At 42.6% G+C, this 17,120-nt stretch overlaps 1 protein-coding gene across 8 annotated transcripts in view; it reads left to right on the forward strand.

The window, feature by feature from the left end:
- BMP2 (bone morphogenetic protein 2) overlaps positions 1-17,120 on the forward strand; it is a 272,416-nt gene that overhangs the window by 87,251 nt on the left and 168,045 nt on the right. For 6 of the 8 annotated variants that reach the window (XM_064415675.1, XM_064415674.1, XM_064415679.1 and 3 more), the window contains exon 2: positions 813-918. The gene's annotated coding sequence lies outside the window, so the exon portion shown is untranslated. Of the gene's footprint in view, positions 1-271; positions 459-529; positions 676-812; positions 919-17,120 lie in introns of those variants that run through there. The other 2 variants (XM_064415678.1, XM_064415680.1) reach the window with 2 other exon arrangements.

The raw sequence follows: 17,120 nt of genomic DNA on the forward strand, positions 1-17,120 counted from the left end.
TGGTGGGGGAGAACACACGGCCCGGGCTGTGAGGGGGAGAACACACGGCCCGGGATGTGAGGGGGAGAACACACGGCCCGGGATGTGAGGGAAGAACACACGGCCCGGGATGTGAAGGGGAGAACACACGGCCCGGGATGTGAGGGAAGAACACACGGCCCGGGATGTGAAGGAAGAACACACGGCCCGGGATGTGAAGGAAGAACACACGGCCCGGGATATGAGGGGGAGAACACACGGCCCGGGATATGAGGGGGAGAACACACGGCCCCAGCTGCGAAGGGAGGACGGGGCTGCCCCGGCTGTGAGGGAGAAGGGGTTCCCTGAGGCTGTGAGAAGAAGAGCTGGCTCCAGCAGCCCCACCCCAGAGCGCACCACTGAACTAACAATATTGGAAGAATTTGTAATGAATTCCTACATTGTTTTTGCAAATTATTGAACTCCTCTCTTTCAAAAAAGTAATGATATTTTGATTGGTTTATTTCTGTTGATAATTTTTACTTAAATAGGCATCAATAGTCAAATACTCACTATGAGTTCTTTTTCCTGAAACCTAATTTCTTCCACCCAGATGTCTTGTGGGAATCTCAGTGCCATCCAAGCATGAGCTGCTGTCTATAATTCAGCTTCCTGAAGGAAGGATAAGCTCAGCTGTCATTTGTTTTCACACATCAGGTCTAACTTTCTCCTTTGGGCCCCTACATTGTCCCAAGGGACCTGCCACTCCTGCCCAAGGCCCTCCATGCGGCGTGGAATGTAACCTGGTGTCCAGGGCAGGCTGCTAATTACAGCTTTAATTTTATTGTGCTTAGGAGGAGACAGATATCCAACCCTGCCTTACTTGTAAGTATGGATCTGAAGAAAGGCAGATAAGGTGTGCTGACAGATGGGACAGCCCGATGGCAAATTGCCCATCAGGTGAGTAAAACCTGTGACTGATAAGCCCCATGAAAGGGTGACTGTTACTAGAACAATACATATGAATAGATAAAACTGTGTACCTACATATATATTACACACACACACATGTATATGCATTTGTTTCTATGTGGTGTTAAGAGCATCAGTTCCAAAAGGGTTTAGAAAATAAGAAAATGTGTGTTTTATATTATTCCTGTGTATACATTTTCATACCTAATACATTCTTCGTTTCCTCTGGGGCCTTCTTAAAGAAGTTGCTAATGTATAAGCAGTGCAACTTAAAAGAAACCAATGGGAATCTAAATAGTGTCTTGCAATGTCTAATTTTGGTGATAAGTTAAAAACCCTTGCATTTAGTGACTCAGAAATGACCTATTATTTTACAAGAAATGAGCTATGATTTTACAATAAGAAAATAAAAGCAAGAGTCTGCTCTTAGCTGTAAATACTGCAAAAATTATTTTAATTTTGAAAGTGGTAAGCTGTGGTTTAGTTAGTTGCAAATTGCTGCAGCTCCATAGCTTTGGAAGGGGGAGCAGCTGATTCATATCAGTTGAAAATCTCTCTTGGAGTTCTTGATGTTTTATTCAGAATTCTTGGATCACAGTACATTAGAAATCACTGAGGTGCATTTACCATAAATATTCAGCTTCTGTGGTGCGTTATTCCTTGAACAATCCCATTAATTTCAGAGGCTGAAAAAAGAGGATTGATTCTGCTGGAAAGAGGGAACGCTGCTCAGCCTTGGGCTGTGGTTCTGGGGACTATCAGCACAGCCTGCTGCCCAGCGTGGTGCTGAACTGTGTGCTGCAGCAGCAGCCCTGCTCCCTGTTCTGTGTGCTGCTGTTCACCAGCTCTGCTGGGCTCAGCACAGCACCTCTTGGGATGGGCAGGAGCCTTTCCGCTGACTTCATCAGGCATTGGGTGTTCAGGGATCTTGGAGGAGATCAAATGGCAGCTGGTAATGCAGCCTGGCCTTCTTCCAGCTTTACTTATTGCCTGTGGTGCTTATACAACCTGTTTGGTACCTAATTTTCTCTCATTTCATAAAACACAGAATGACTCAACCATGCTACGCCACTCAGTATTGTTTGTATATTTTCACTTATCTTTGCTTTCAAAGGAGCTAAATCCAACAGCCATCCAGTTACTGACCCTTGCTATATGAGTTGTGTCTCCAAAGGCTGCCTGTTACCTTTACATGACTAACCAAAATAATTATGAAAGTTCAAATCCTTGTTCATACTGTCTTAAAATGCTATTTTTTCAAAACTGGGACAGATGTTCAGTGCTGTTGGAAGAAAAACCTGCAAAGCCTGGAACAACGGTAAGGTTGATGGTAAGGTACTGATGATGTTTCAGAAACAGAGCTGGTTGAAATATTTCCAATTTTAAGATCTGTTGGTCTCTTCAAATATAAATTTTGAGCAAGGAAAAAAGTAATAAAGGAAATAACTACAAAAAATATTTCCATTAAGTAGTTGACACATTTCTGCACTTGTAAGATTTGAAGAGGGGAGGAAGAGTGGATCAGAGCAACCAAGTGTCAAAGGCATGTAACTTTGGTATTGTAGATGCTGAGTGTGTTTCTGCACTGGTCACTGAAGAAGGCAAGACTTCCACCATCTGGAGTTTGGTAGCTGTCATCACACCAGGACTGTGCTCCCATTTTTCTCCATTTCCACCAGCAGTTTGTCCTGCTTGCTGAGTTTTTTCCTTCAGGTTATTTGAGGGAAACAGGTGTTTCCCAGGAAGGCTCAGCGCTCACAGCTCTAATCGCTGTCTCTGGCAAATGGATCCTTTGTGCTGTCTGGAGGATTAATAGAGGGTTAGGTGCTTAAAAAAATAAACAGTGAGTTCAAACAGTGGGAAGGAGCAAAGCTGTGTGTGGCTGATGGGCGAGGTGATGTCATTTGTTTAGCAGAGGTGATACAGTAGTCAGAGATGCCATGAGGGGAAGGCTCCTTTGAAGGAAGCAGGGGAGTTGTGAGGGCAAACCGCAGAGGAGCTGTTAGTGGCCAGTGGAAAAAGGTTGTTGGGTTTGGAGCCTCGGAGCTCAGGTGCAGCACAAGAGAATAGGGGCTCATTGTTAAGGCAGGGATCAGCACTCCCTTTTGTTCTGTGCCCTGCCCCCTCCTCCTCTGGCACTACAATGATAATATCTTGTCACTCTTAAGACATGCTGGCACAGATCGTGTTCACTGATGGATGTTCGCTCAATGGACGTACTAAAATGGTTTGTTTCTGTTGATGTATGTCTTTGTAGGCTCCTCTAATGGGAGTGTAAATAAATGAACCCTTCAGCAGGGATTTCTTTCACTGCAGTCAGTTTAACCTCTGAGTGCCTCACTGCCAGGAGTCGCTCCAATGTTTACTGCCTTACACTACTGCTGCCTTTTTCTGGAGTTTCGTGTATTCCATTTGCTGCCCATTTGCTATATGTGGATGCAATTAATTTTTTATAATGAGTGTTTAGTAAAACAAGACTGAGAAATGAGGATGAGCATTCAAGAAAGGTAAGGGCCTAATGTTCACTCAGACAGTTAAAAAGATTTCCAATTATTTCACCTGGGGGTGATGACAAGCTGTTGAGATTAATTTCTTTAAAGTTGTGTGCAAGACCTGGTTTGTATGAAGTTGTGGATCGTAGAACTGGAATTTTGTTCCTGTTTCCACAAGTACATAAATACTACAGTTGTACTCCTCCTCAAGACAATGGAACTCAAAGACATCTTCAGAAAACACCCAGAATGAATGTATAATAGTGATAAACCAAAAATAGCTTTACAAAGAAGGTAGTCCCTAATGTACTATTCTCTGGAGATTTTTTTACCATAAGTGTGTGGGAATAGAGTTTGAAAGGAGGTCAGCATAGTTTTCACAGCTCTGTTCTAGAGTTTGAAGAGCTCATGCTTGGCACAGTTCGCCTAGCCTGGAAGTGTCATAATCCATTATCCTCCATTTAAAGAACTATTTAATGATCATTGACCAAACCTCATTTTCTTCAAGTCTCTATTTAAAAAGGCTTCTCCAGAGAAACTTGTACACCAGCAGCAAGGAGCTTCTGGTGAAGATTGAAATGGAAGGTAACAGGCCTAGAGCTGACAGGGAAATTTCAGTTGTTACTTGGAAAAATTACAAAACTGGTTTCAGTTTTCCCTCCATTTCCATTATCAGTCGAATCAGTCATGGAAGCATATCCTAATATGCTTGTACAGACAGAGAATGTCACACGGCTACAGAAATTCTCACCAGGTGCAGAGATCTGACACGATCCATGTAACCTCCTAACAAGGTGTGCATTGGGACAACATTCTGTCATATCATACATCTGAAACAAAGACAATTAAAAGCAGCCTTCTCTCACTTCAGTCTTTGGCATCTAGGAGAGGCAAATGCAAGATTTTGCCAGGAGGCCCACCTATTGACAGAGATCAGCCCCTCCTGAAATGCTTCTGCTAATTCTTGTCTATTCCATCTAGAGTTTTCAATGCAAATGTACTTACTGAGGGAGAAAATCCTCTTTTTCAAATATACAATTTATTTTTCAGCCTATATGTTTGCTGACCCTGCTAATAAAGTGCAATTTAAAAGCTGTATTCTAGAATGGGGAATATTGCCTCTCTACCCCTTCTCTTATGTGTTTGTTGTAGTGAAAATGTGAGGACTTTATTGGAAGGTTGGCCGTGAGGACCCTGGAACAGAGCATCCAGTATCTCCATTTCATTCCTTCATTATTTATGGTTGCAGTGTAGTACATGCAGCACCAGATGTGAATAAGAAGAAGGAGGGGTGCAAAAGAGAACTTCAAATGACTGTGATGAATAGTTGAAAGTGAACAGAGGGGCTTTTAAGGCTCCTTTAAAGAAAGCCTAATGCTCTGCTTCCCTAAGCAGCAGGCTACTGATGATGGAAAAGTCACAGACATACCTGCAGAGATTTGGGAAGCTCTTGTTTCAGTAGGTCTTTATGGCAGCTAAAAAAATAGAATTCCTGTGCTCCTGCCAACTAGGTTGGTGTGTCCAGCTCACTTTTCTCCTTTCCATTTTGCTCTTTAAGGACAACGTGCAATGACTTGGACAGTACTGAACTCCAAACCATGTCTATCCTTATTTAGCCATCCCTCCCAAGACCAGGTCCTGCTTGTGTCTGGTACTTTTCCATATTTGAGCAGTGCCATCTCTGAAGACTGCTGTTTCTTGCTTGCATTTCTGGTTCTGATGATGGCATAAAATGCCAGGCCCTGCAAACCCTGAATCTTCTTTGCCTTATTAAAACAAGTGGTGACATTTTCTTAGACATACACAACCTGCACTTCCCTAATGGCATCCTGGAAATCTATCATTAGTATAAATCAGGAATGAAGAGCCTTATGTCCTCTTCCTGCATCACCCTGCTTTATAACAAGCTTTCTAAAATATTCTGAATTCAGGCTAAAAATTACTGGCTTTTCCAACCAGCAAACTCCTTGATTAATTTTTTTGTTTCCTTTTTTGGTAACATGGTTTGAAAAATACAGCAAAAATGTCACAGATGCAAAGGTTTTTTTAAAAGGAAATATTGAAGCTTTTAAGTGATTCTGTTGTCTGAGCACAGCTAAAATTGTTTGGAGTGGAATCAAACAGCCTTTGTGCGGGATCACGTCTCCGAGCGGAATACAACATGTGGATGCCAACGTTCATCTGACACTGAGCTACTGCTTCATGCTGTCCCCCATGGGCTTTTTCCCTTGTGCCCCTTCCACTGCCTCCGTGGTGGTGGGTGTGCTTCAGGATGAGCCCTGAGCGGGGCTGAATCCTGGAGGTGAGGGGAAGGGGATCAGGGGCAGCCTGTGCGTGTTACAGGGAGTGGGCAGCAAGGGGTGTAAACACGGTGGGTACAGCCAGTGCTGCCTGAACCCAGCATTTCCTTGGTTTGTGCTGATTGCACTGATAGCATGCCCTCAAAGAGCTTCAGCTCCTAAGTTATCACCGTTCTTGTGAGGGTGAATTCATCACCAGAGCAGGCCACCCCTCTTTGCGCAGCCCTGTAGGAAAGGGTAAAGCAAATAAGCGCCGTGGTGCCGAAATCAGAGCGATGGCTGATGGAGCCCCGACGGGGAGAACAGCCAAACAGCCTGAATGGAATGTCAGTAAGCGTGGAAGTTAAAAATACACTTCTCAGACCTTGAGGACACTCTGGGGACTAAGAAGCTATATTGATACTAGACTTCAAAAGTTCCAAATAAACAGCAGGATTTTCTCAATGCACAGAAGTGCATACTTGTGATGTCAGAGCAATGTTATTTCTGCACTGCAAATCTCAAGGCACATGCCTTAAAAGCCAGTCCAGATAAGTTACAACTTATTTAATTTACATTTATAATTGTGTTATTTTATTTTCATGTATCTCAGAAGCTTAGATGTAGATTCATACTGTGATTCCCAAATTTACGTCTTTCTGAAGAGAATGTCACCCTCTTTAGGGTAGAGAGCACATCTTGTGTGAGAGCAAATGATCTTTTGGAGGATTAACATTCGTTCTGTGCTAGATGACGTTGGACAATTGAAGTAGGAATGATTACACTGATTTGCTTTGGGAGATATTTATCCACAGATAACAGTGAACCTCTAAAGCCAGATGTTTTCTGAAAGCTCCTCATTCTAAGTGTTCCGAACACCAACATGTCCCTTGTCCCAGTGCAGGTGGCTTCCCAGTTCTCAAACTCTGGGCAGGCTTTGTCTTTTTACTATAGAAAAAAGAGAAACTGTAGATGCCATTGCCTGCATGGAAATTGCTGGAAATAGCTGTAATTCTGTTTTTTTCCCTCTGTGTTACACCCAGGAGTTGCTTTTGTGGATGTATTTTAACTCACTTAGATTTGTCCAGGACAACTTGGAATTGGACAACTTGGACAACTTGGATTGTAGTGTAGGGAGAAAATATTTTATATTTGTGTCCTTTTGGTTGAATAGCAAAGCTCAGATAGAACCAAAGGCATGACAAATACCATAAAAGAAAATCAAGTGTACAGGTTCTTTAATGGTAGACAGAGCCTGGGGAATATTTTTCTGTGATATAAAATCCTTGAATTAATTTGTTCTAGGCTGACTTGATCAATGACTGTAGCCTATGTGTAGATCAGAGTGGTGAACTGTAACAGTACTCTCAGGTAAAAACCCCAAGCACTGATCTAGAGGAAGCTGAAGAGCTTGTGTATTTATGATAAATACAGCCAGCTTCCTAACAGGGAGCCAAATGACGAGTTTTATGAGTTTGTGAGTGTGGCAGTTGGCTGCTGCTGGAAGAACAACCACACTCACGGCAGCAGAGTTTAGGCATAGGTTGATCTGAGTTAAAATAGCAATCTGCATGGCTTCATGGGAAAGCTTAACTCTGAGAACATGAAACTCCTGTTCTACACATGCAGGGAGCAGCATTCTCCTTGTGTGATCATTTCAGTGTTACAGGGAACAGGCATGTCTAAGGGGGAAGGAGGAGAATTCCATTTCAGTACATTATATGTCAGAGGACACTTCACTCCCTAGAGCATGAAGAAAAATGCCCTCTATAACTGCATTTTTAATACAACCAAACTCTTTGCATGAGGACGAAGCTCAGAAATATTGCTGAGATTTCCGTGTGTGTCCCATGGTGCAAACTCCCTTAGTTAATCTCATCTCTGTGTTCATTGGGATGTGGGGCTCTGGAATGCTCAGTAGCACTAACGGGAGCTGCTTTTAGAGCTGGATTTGAGCTCCATTATTGAGAGCCCCTTGGAGGGCTGGACACTGCAAAGCAGGACCAGGTGCTGGGGAAAGGGAAAGAGCTGCATGAGCAAGAAATGAGATTATAAATTAGAGTTCAGCTCAGCACGTTTGGAGTCACACAAATAGCTTAGGGGTTTGTAAAAGAACACCCTCAAGGATTCAGAATTACAGCCAAAGAGGAGGGAAAACATAATGCTTTAGTACCGTGTGATTTATGCACCAAATAAGTTTGAATTAGTCACCAATGTGAAGTGGGTTTGGAAAGATTAATAACCCTTACCCAGCACTTATTGTGTGATGATCAGCCATAAATCTTCTTTGAGTGAAACGGGAAGTAGCCAAATCCTTTCTCCCTGCATATGGGCAGTGATTGTGCCTTGTTCAAGGGCTGCCCACTTTGAATTCTGCTTCTTCTCTTGGGGTGAGGCTATGGATTGCTCATGGCAACCTGGGCATTTCCCATTGGCTCAGAAGATACAGGCCTGGAAAGGGATGGGATAAGTGTGTGGAAATGGGAACTCTCATTTGCCTGGGCTGAAGCAGTGTACAATTCACTCATTGGAATGGGTGCTTTTGCCCAGAGAGGGCATACAAAAAGTGTGAAAATGCTGTAGGTTGCAAACTCAACATTGTTGCTATTCATGGTCTGACTATTTTGGTCCTGAATAACTTTTAAGATCTTTTTCCTACTTGTTGTGGTTGTTTGAAGTGGAAAACTTTCCATTAAGGCTAAAATCCTGTTCTAGTTGATTCTTTGCCCATTTGTATTTGTGCCAAAACCAGCACGACACTTGATTTCTTCTGGGCATCTGTCAGCTGGTGACCCACCACACCTTCTCTTGTGTGGCCTATATAAACCAGTGCTGACCGAAGCTTCAAAGAGTGACTTCCCTCCCTGTAAGACTCTACCTCACACTTACTTCCAATAAACTGCCATCCTCTCAATTTTCCACAAGCAACATGTAATTGAGCAGTAACCTCAGTCTATGAAAATCTGTGTGGCAGATGAAAAAAACTTCATTAGACCAGAGGCAGCTGGAGTGCAGTCATGGAGTGTAAAGAGCTCAGCCCCTGTAGAATCTCTTTCATGGATATTTAGAGTTTAGGACAAAAAACCCCTGTTTGATGGAGGTGAAATTCTTATCAACCCAGGAAAGAGGGAGAGCTGTTTGAGGAAACAAATGTTGAGGAGGGCTGCTAGATCAGCCAGGTGTGAACCCCCTGCAATTCCATCTGAGCAGCCAAATTTGCTTAGGTTGTTGAGGGTGATGTGTACCAGAAAATGCAGAGTCCATAGGATACAGGGAATCCCCCACATGGCAGAACAAGCTGCTGCTGTGTCATAAAAAGATTTTCTGTTTTTCCTGTAGCCTTTATTATTATAATGAGTGTTTGGCATTGTTTGTTGCCTGAACTTACTCAGCTGATATTTAAAGTAGCTTTTTGCTGCAAACTTGAAGGACAAGCTGTAATTGTTCTGCATAAAACATCCTGGTGGGCTGAAGCACAAGACTGTGAAGGACACTCAGTACTTGTTCTACAAGTCCATCCTGAGAAATGTCCAAGCCTTCCCTTCCCTGAGAGTGCACCAAGGGCGTTGTTGAGCTTGCTGGGAAGCCAGGAGTGGGGATTAGTGATACCTGCTCTTTTCAGCTTACCTGAGCAGGCCCAAAGAGCTGAAGTAGTTCCTAAACCAAGAGTCACATGTGTGCTACCTCAGCTATTGCCCAGAGTTGTTCCAGAGGACCTTGGAGCAAGCTGGAAAACCCACATCAAAAATTAAATGAGAGTCCTCTTAGTTCAGTCTTACCTTTTCCAAGCTGACATGGAAGTACTTGCAAAGCTCTTCAGTGAATCTTTTCCTGGCAATACTTTTGGGAATAATGATTGTGGAATCAGAACCATAAAAGGCATTAAAATACTCTTCCTAAGCACACTTCCCCTGTGCACATCTGTGGAATGTGATTTTGAAATGCCTCAAATTCACCCTCACACAGAATCTGTCACCGTTCCCTGTGACCTTGATCAGGAGCATTTCTCTTAATGCCTGTTATGCTTGCAGATAAGCAGAGCACCTCCCATTGACCCAGGCAAGTCATTATCCTCTTTCCCTTTATCAGGAATCCTTCAGCCAATTAATCACACACTGCTCCGCAATCTTGAGGCTCAATTATGCCTGGACAAGTGTTGCTCAGCTGTTCCTCCTGCTGCAGATGTGACATATCCTGAGATTAGCTCTGATTCACAGAAGTCACTGATCCCCTATCAGGCGCTAAGAAAAGCAGGGCCCTCTGGGAGGGGGTGACACCATCTTGGAAGCATTTTATCGCAGAGTAAGTGGAGATGTCTAAAAAATCCTGCTTGCCACCACCACATCACAGCAAGTCCTTCTCACTGGCTGTTGCCTCTCAGCCTGAGACAATTTACCAGTATTTTCTAGATGGAGATGTCAGCAGACTAATAAACTGTTAGTAGTGCACTGATGACAGACAGTAGCTAGTTCTCCTTGGGGATAGTAGATAGCTTAACTTGGAATCCCTGTGAGAAACCTATTTTCTCCTCTTTTGTGAAAACCTGTTTTATGCACACCAAATAGCTTCTATTTAATTTTATTTTCCTATTGTTAACATTTGCTCGGGATGCTCCATCATGGATGTGTGCGGTGAAATATTTTGGTGTTATTTTTGATTTGCCAAAAAATTCTGTTTTAGGTTTTTTTGTTTTAGTTGTTGGTTGTTTGGGGTTTTTTTCAGTAGCTGTGGCTCGTCACACTTAATTGTTCTTAGAGGGCCTGGGTCAGAATGCATTATGTAGCCCCCAGAAGTACTACGGGACACCCACTGAAACTCTCAGCAAGCTGTGCCTAATCTTGGCAGCATGATTCTGTGTTTGTGAGGTTGTTCTTTGTAACCATTTTCAGCTACACAGTAACTCAGGCAAACATTTGGTACAGATGCTTGCAATTCTATAAAACTGTGTTAGTCTCTTTAAAAAAAATGGCCTTCTGATTTCTATAAGCAGACCTTGTTAAAAAAATTCTGAGTTTTGAATATTTAGTTGTGGTTCCTCCTGTTTTTATTTTTCAAAAGCTCATTTTTGAACGAGATAAGCAGATGTTGAATATGAAGTTGTTTACTATGGAAAATCATAAACTGCAGAATAACTACCCTTTATCACTTTCAGGCTTCAAATAAATTCTCTTAGGAACCCCTATGGAATGAAGGCATTTGCATTTCCCCTGTGGATGGTGCCACAGAGTCAGTGAGCAGACAGGATCTGCTGCTGCACCCTGCCCCTGCCTCGGGGCTCTGCACGCTGGTGTGAGTGCAGGACACGCAGGCAACTTAAATAGGATTTGGGACTGTGGAAGGAAAACTGAGTTTAGCTGGGGCTGGGGCAGCTGTGAGCACACAGCAGGACTGTGTGAGCTCACAGGGCTGAGCTGGAAAACTTCTGTCTTACAACACCCAGGTATTCTGCCCCTGGTTTTCTGCAGACAGAGCCATTGCTGTGGCCTCTCACACTGGTATCTCAATTTGCAGTCTGGACCAAGCCTGTGTGTGGGTCAGATGTCACAGCAATATTGCACCAGATATTGCAGTCTTTTTTTGTAACAAGGTGACCAGCCATGGGAAGAGGCACTTGGACTTGCATTGTCCAAGGTTGGCACAGCTAAAATCCATTTTTAATGCCCTTTATGAGTCAGATTCTCGTGTACAAGTTCTCACTGACTGGTCGGTTCAGCCTGTGTGTGAGTCCAACCATGTCAAGACACTGGAAAAGGATTTTTACTTCCAAGAATGTCTTGCAATCTAAGTGTGGGGCTAAGTGTGTGTGAGTCTGATGTGATAGATTTGTTGCTGAAAAAGTTATTTGCATGTTCTTATCAACAATACACAGAAAATGGAGACTGAGTAAACATGTATGTGTAAAAAGGATAATTCACTTGAAACTTGTTGCATTTTAATTCTCAAAAATATGAGAGAATTATGGGCATGGCTGATTCTTCAATAATAAATACTGCACATCTATCTATTTTTTATGACATAGCTACTTGAATTATAGCACTTCTATTATTTTTGCTGTCCACACAGAGGAGAATATAAACTGCCTCTGTTTCTGCAGCTCACAGCTCTCCAACCCTCCCCCTCCCACATTTAAAGATTCATTAAAGGGAACCTTAAACTCAAGCACATCTCAAAAAAAAACCAAATAGAGGTGGTCTCATCTTTAAGATGAAAAAGAGGATTAGAACTGGAGGAAACTGAAGTGATTTTGGTGTTTTATAAATAATCTTCCAATTTCCTATCACTTGCCTCTTCATCTCTTGTGGGGTTACTGCTGGATTCTGCTACATTTTTTCCCAGACTTTCTGCTTTCTGTGGTGATCAGCCACAGGAGTGGAAAAGAAGCTGGAAAGATGAAAGGAGCTGCAGACTCCTCAAGAAGGCATAGGAAATTTCTAGGGATGCAGGTAGGAGCAGAGTGTGCAGTTTAGCTTAATTTGCCATTTAGTCCCCATAGGAACCAGGCAGAGCTAAGGACAGAGCAGGTAGGATATCTGGCTTCTGATGAGGAAACTAAAGGACACAATTTTTATATCAAATCCTGAAATGTTCAACCTCTTTGGCTAGGAATTAAAATATTTAGCATGTAATCTGAAAGGGAGTTATGTAGTGTTGTTTCTCCAGTGTTGGATCTCCAGTGCTGCATTTGTTGCTCTACTTGGGGTCTTGGCATAATGAAGAAATGCTGAATAGAGTTTATTTCCTCTGTGGCCAGATTTTATCAGTGTAAAAGCATGTCCTTTTATTTTATTACCATATGTTCTTAAAGGATCCCTTCCTGCTTAGAAATAGTTACATGTTTTTCTTGTTTTCAATGTATTTCACTAGTTTTAAAATGCAATTTTAAAATACAGCTTTACTTATGATCTTGCCTGTAAAAACACCAACACCATCTACCTTCACAGGTGGGGATGTGGAGGTGCAGAAATATCAAGAAAACCCCAGGACCATCCTGTAGATCAGGATGCAACCCCCATGTTCTCTGCATAACCCAAGAAGCATCACATTTTTTGGGGACACTTAAAATTTCATTGAATTGGCCAAGGAAAATATTTGTGTTCAGACTCTCCTTATCTAACAGGTGTGACTGGATGTGATTTAGCACAGGGTCTTTACTGAGTTAGGAAAAGAAAGACAAACCATGTGGTATCTGATAAGCAAACTGCAATAAGATGAAAATATTTAATTCAAATATAAAAACAAGACTGAGAGCCTGACCTTAGAATGAGTTATGGTGGCAAGACATTACTGTGAGGTGAGGTGAGGTGAGGTGAGATGAGATGAGATGAGATGAGATGAGATGAGATGAGATGAGATGAGATGAGCCCCTAAACTCAGAGTCCCTACTGAAGTGTCTGTCGGTTTAAGGAAAATTGAATCCTCTAAGTGGTCCACTAAATACCTGAACTGTTTTCTTCTGTGAAAACTTCTCACTCCTAAGTCCTGCTTCTCCTTCCTTTTTTTCCCTGGAAAAACGATGGGCTCTTGGTTGGTGATTGTATTTTGCCTTTCCCAAGTTCCATGTTTCTGGATGGGTGTAGTGTGGATTTCACAAAATTTTTGATTAAGGCCCAGATGCCAGCATGTGTGTAAGCACTGCTGTATGCTTTTCTCCTCCTCTCATTTATTACCTTGCAGCATCTGAATACAGGGGAAATTAGAGATTCAGATTTGTACTTCTCAAAGAAAAAAAAAAAAAAGGCAAAATAGTGAAAGAAAAAAGAAAAAGAAAGGGGGAAGGATCCCACCAAAATTGCTTTGTGATTCACTGTGGGGTCGTGACCCCGTCCCGCTGAGACTTCTGTTCCAAAGTAGTAACTTGGTAGCTGGAGTTTTTTAAAGTGGTTGTTGATTGGCTTAGCTGTAAGAAAATCACATTTCCCTGAAACTCTTAGGGATACTTTAAATGGGTGGATTATCCAGCTGCCTGATTAGAAGTTTGGGTTATGTAAACACGCAGTGTTTAGATTTAGGCTTTTCAGTTGAAGTCCAGGCAGCTGTTTGCACTTAACTCCATCAAGAAGCCCAGTTAATCAAAGAGCAGGAAGGATTTTTTACCTTCTTAAACCTGTGTCATTATTTCTGCTGTCCAAACCCTTTGGAGTTGGGCTTGCTGCAATGTAGAACAAGGTCTTTTGGATGTTCTGCTGAGGAAACAGGAAAGAATGGATGGGGCTTGGGTTAGTGAGATGTGGTGCCTTGTGGATTTTCCCTTTTGCTGTGACATAATCATTTTTCCATTAGTTGAAGTCAAACTTGAGTCTTTGAGTCTTGGAGAGCTGCTCAGAAGAGAAGGTGGAGGCAGATCCACCTCAAGGCTCTGTCCTACACATGTAGCAAGTCCAACCATGAGGATCTATGGAACCTGTTTACACTGGATTTATTTTAGGGCATTCTTGACAGTGTGAATAGGTAGCAGAATAAGCAACTGGCTTAACACTTCAGGACCCAAGCAATGAAAGAGTCTTTGTGTAGCAAAGAAACAGAGCCTTTCTTCTCCAGGAAAAGAAAAAAAAGGGAAATAAGAAAAAAAATTCTAAAAAGTTTGGTTTGTTTTTCTGTGCTCTGTTTTATCCACTACCATTTTGGAAATCTAAAATTTTAGGAGAAGAAAACCCCTGAAAACTCTTTGTAAAGCAGCTTCTCTCAGTGTTTGTCTCTTTACATTCCTCTTCTGATTGTTGCAATTATAAGTTTATTAATTGTTGATTTCTATTTCTGATATTTTTCTTTATTTTCTACATCTAGGGGTAGCCAGTTGAAACAGGGAGCACTTTAATGTGCATCTATAGCTTGTGTACTTGTGATTAGCTGAAATTAATTTCTGATTACTTGGTATAAGTAAGATTTGCTGCCTTTTCTCTATGCTCACAGTTGCACTGTGTGCCACCAAAACCTAAATCTATAATATAGTACAAATTTTAAAGTACTAAACCAGGTTTGGAGTGAGAAGCAAAGCATATTAAAATATTTTATTTTTTTCTAAAAGCATCTTCTCCAAATCTTTGCCATAACCAGCCATTAAATACTTCTGAGCATTGCCAGTATCACCAGGGAGCTCTGGTGGTGCTGTTAACACAAGGGATGCTCCTGAAGCCGTCACAGGCCCAGCTATGATATTTTATTTTTTCACCCAGAGAACTGCAGTTTCATAGGGCAGGCATTTCCCTGTCAGTTTATTGCACAATAAATCCAAGACCATAATTCCAGCCTGAAATACTAATCAGTGTCATATTGTAGTTATAGAAAATATATTCATGAATGTTGTTGCTAAATATTGATTTGCTTTTAATCTATGAAACAAACCTTAATTTATATTTTATAGTGTACCTGTCTTTCCCTGTAATTACATCTAATGTCTGTGATGTTAACAAAAAAAAGTGTGTCAAATAATCCTGAAGAAACCTTAATTTCTGTCACTGTGTGGTGCCTGAGGACACATCTATTCCTGTAAGAACTGGAATAAACCCCAACAAACAATAAGCATATGGAAATGCAATAGGCAGCAAAGGACTCTGGTGAAAAATTGGTTTGTCTGTGCTGACATTTCATTGTGCCATCTGATACTGAGCTATTGATCAATATTTGCAGACAATTTAAACTGATCGGATGGTCCTGTCAGGAAGACCAGACAGTTCAATGATCCTTTATGTTTTCTTTCACTAGGGCCAAGACTATTTGGCAGGGCCTGGAGTGGCAGGACAAGAGGGAATGGATTCAAGAGAATAGGTTTAAATTGGATATTAGGAATAAAATGTTCCCTGTGAGGGTGAGGAGGCACTGGAACCAGAGAATCTGCGGCTGCCCCATCCCTGGAAGTGTTCAAGGCCAGGCTGGATGTGCCTTGGAGCAGCCTGGTCTGGTGGGAAGTGTCCCTGCCCATGGCAGGGGTCTTGGAACAAGATGATCTCTGATGTCCCCTTCCAACCCAAACCATTCTGTGACTCTGTGACACTGCCTGGTCTCTTGGAGATGCTTCCACCTTCTCCCCACCAGGCCACTTTATGTCACTATTGCTCCACATACAAGACATGTCTGAAGCAGCATTAATTTAGCAGCAGGCTAGCATGCACTTTCCAGTTTGTTACAGACTTCAGCCTCCCAGAAATGAGAATTCAGAATTGTCCTTGCATGGCTCCTTTTTGTTGGGAACATCTCTCTCTGTAATTTACCAGCCAGGTGACTCTGGTTTCCAAATGCAGGAGATGCCTGCTCACGTGGGTCCCCTGGGTCATTATTTCCTCTCAGACTGTGCTCCCCAGGCTTTAGCTGGAAGTGGCTGAGGAATGATCTCAGTGACATTCTCTCCTTTCCCTCCAACTTTTGGGACAGTTGCTTAGCAGCCACCCAGTGGGGAGTGGTAGCAAGCCAGTCCTCCCTCTCTGCAGTCAGGCTGTGGCCAATAAGTAATGTAATGCTTGCCAAGATAAGGATAATAAAATCTCATGCTTGAGGGCATAAGACAATAATTGCAGAAGTCAAGCTGGAATCCTTCCCCAGATGTGATTGAGCTGTACAGAGCTAGCTCAGTCAACAGTGCTTGTGAATCTCCCACAGAGCACCTTCTCTGCAAGGAAGGGCCCTTCACACAGTCTGTTCCTCATTTCTGCACCCTGCATCTTCCATGTAGCTGTTCTAGTGCTTACTTGTGCACAAAAGTAAAGTTGGAAAAGCTGGGGGTTAGTCAGAACCTCACCTTGATGCCAGCTGTGCTGTGGCTCTGTGCTGGTATCTATTTACCATGGACATGTTGGGTTTTCCTCCTTCCTTTGGGACACATGGCTACACTGAAGTAATTTCTGCAAAATTCCTGCTGTTGTGATGCAGCTGCAAGGGACAAAGTGTGAATTTAATCCAGCAGTGTTTCCATCTCTGTTCTAAGCTCTGCTTTACATCCAGGCTTGGTGGAAAAGAAATGTGTGCCAGAGAGAAAGTCTAGAGGTTTAAATCATCAGCTGGTATAGGTAGGCATCATTCCATTGACTTCAGTGATACTGGCCTCTGCCAGCTCAGGAGTCTCTGTGGAGAAGCTGGAGAACAGCTACTGTGAGTCGTGTTCATTCATTTGATTTAGCTTAGGAAGTAATGGAGTATTTTCTTGAGCAACTTGAGTCCAGAAAAGAACTCGAGTGCCCACAGCCTCTGGCTGGGAGCATGGGTTCCCTGAGAGTGCCCTGGGAGCTGGGCAGAGGAAGTGCCCAGCCTGGCCTTTTGCAAAATGCCTCCTTTCATGGGCATTGGGAGAGAGGAGCCTACGGAGAATAAGGTGTTTTAGTGGCCTTTAGGTAAAAGAAATGGATGTGAAATGGTGCTTCCCTTTTAGACATGACACTCTGAGGTCTGCTGAATGCTGTGTTTGCACAGTGAATCAGATTCATCACAG

The sequence above is a fragment of the Passer domesticus genome, chromosome 3 (assembly GCF_036417665.1).
Source record: "Passer domesticus isolate bPasDom1 chromosome 3, bPasDom1.hap1, whole genome shotgun sequence".
Classification (NCBI taxonomy): domain Eukaryota; kingdom Metazoa; phylum Chordata; class Aves; order Passeriformes; family Passeridae; genus Passer; species Passer domesticus.